The following is a 2,355-nucleotide window of genomic DNA, read 5'->3' as shown; positions in this document are numbered from 1 at the left end:
AGAGAGAGAGAGAGAGAGAGAGAGAGAGAGAGAGGGAGAAAGAGAAAGAGATAGATCCACCGCCGGCTAAATATATAGTGACTATTTCACCCGATCTCTCAATGATTTAATTTTTGCGCGAACTCTGCATGGTCGTATTCCCTTACTAGCGCGGGCAGCGTTCTCTCTTTCACATCGGGAGTCTATTACTCCCGCTACTTTGTCATTGAAAACGCAAACAGGCAGGTTTAACTCTACCTTCAGCTGGCAAAAAATGCGGGAATTTATTCCTAGAATATAGTTTGCTAACACTGGCATTAGCGATACAATGGTAGCTTTTAGCGACAGTAGCGGTGCGTTTCACACATTTCACTAATTACAATCGTTAAGCCCGGCGCACACGTGAGTAATTTTACTCAATAAAATCATGCACGCGTCAAAATACTCACGTGAAATATTTTCAGCGTCCGCCGCACACGTGAGTAAAATTACTCAAGGTATAAGTGGTAATGTAGATCGCGTGACTGTACAAAATGGCGGATACCGATAGTTCGTCTGCCTCCGAAGATGAAGAAATTTTATTATTAGACTGCAATTTAGACGAGGTTTGTCTGTTCGTACTACGGTTCGCAGTAATTAGAGTAGGTAAACATAATAGCGTAAAATATTGTATGATGGTAATCAAAGCAAAGAGTAGCTTGACAGGAACACCCGCCGTGGAACGTACGTCCATGCACGAGCGGGAGCGGGCAGACTTGCTGCTGCTGCTGCTGCAGTCCGTGCATGGTATAACCAGAATACATGTGTACTTCTGGTATCATTATCAGTATAATTATCATCGACGTGCAGGTCGACGTGACTTCATTTTGTATCATGTAATTACTTTTTTATAATTAATGTAAAGTTATTGTACAAGTTTGTATAATTCATTCGCTTTGTATAATGTAATTAATATTATGTAAAGATAACACTCTCCGGTGGCAAGTGAGGATTGCGTAGCACTTAACAGGGATTAGTTTGAACTAAAGATACGTTTTACAATCCAGGAGAATTTTTCTGCGCTGTGTGGATCACGATTGACTACGTCGTGACCACCGCTTCCATCTTCACGATGTTGGCCATCTCTATGGACCGGCTGTGGTCCGTCACCTGGAGTGTTCACTACAGAAACAACAACACGACGAGAAAGACGATCGCTATCATCAGCGTCGTCTGGTTGCTTGACGTCATCCTTATTCTACCGGCGATAATTGTCGACCGCGTCCGGGAACACCCGAAGTGGAGCGATCCGACGATACCCGGATTCCGATACGACTGCTTCTGGGATCCGGCTCGGAATGTCGTCTTCGTTTACTCGGTGATGGTGATATTCATCGAGTCTTCACTGCCGATGATAATCATCTGCTACGTCGGCGTGTTTTACGCAGTGAAAAAGCGCGCGAAAATCAACGGGGCGGCCATTTTGCAACGGCAAGCATCTCGTAGTATTTCCACTAACTTTAGCAACGTGTCTAGCAGCAGCCAGACAACCGAGCAAGAGAGGCCGACGGGAGACGCAGTATCAGCAGGTATCGTAGTCACGTCGCCGAGGATAAACAGTGCAAGCGCGTCGGTCGGACGGCCCGTGCCGACGACGGTAGTACCCGCTGTCGCCGCTGGAAGGTGTGGCGGTAGCCGACGCACTTTCGTCGTGCTCACCTACGTAGTGGTACCCTTTATTTTCTGTTGGGGCGTCTTCTTTGTGTTGTTTAACGTAAAGGTGGCGGATCCGAACAGCATTTCAGACACGACCTACACGCTGCTGTTCTGTCTGCCATATTTTAACAGCACATTGAACCCCGTTCTGTACGGTATCAGTAATCCGGAAATTAGAAAGGTCATCCGTAAAATTCTACAATGTAAATAGACGAAGTTGGATAGATACCGCAATTCGTGAGCTCGTTGGCAATACCGCGTCAATAAAAAAGAATTAATTATACAGAACGTGATTTTTTTTTCGTGTACATTTAGAACGCGTGAGTGAAACAACCTTGAAGCGTGAAGTTAGCAACAACCTTGGCCTTGTCAGGTATAATATACCAACTGATATATACAGGGGCGGACTGGAACTTTGTGGGCCTTCGTGCAATACCTGTGATTGGGCTCCGGTCCACTGACCGCGGTCGGAGGTCCGGACTTTGTGAAACTCAAAGACCTGCAATATCAGAAATTCTCGATAAGGAATACCGTGTTGAAATTTTTACACCAAATCACCCATTCAAAAAATAAGGTTGTTAGGTAGGTGATTGGAACTTTGAAAAAGTGGTGGAACCCTCACTCCCCTATGGATTGGAAAAAGTCTACGGATTTGGGGCACAATATTTTTTAGACCGACCG

The sequence above is a fragment of the Priapulus caudatus genome, unplaced genomic scaffold, assembly GCF_000485595.1.
Source record: "Priapulus caudatus unplaced genomic scaffold, Priapulus_caudatus-5.0.1 Scaffold176, whole genome shotgun sequence".
Classification (NCBI taxonomy): Eukaryota; Metazoa; Priapulida; class Priapulimorpha; order Priapulimorphida; family Priapulidae; genus Priapulus; species Priapulus caudatus.
This window is presented reverse-complemented; position numbering follows the sequence as displayed.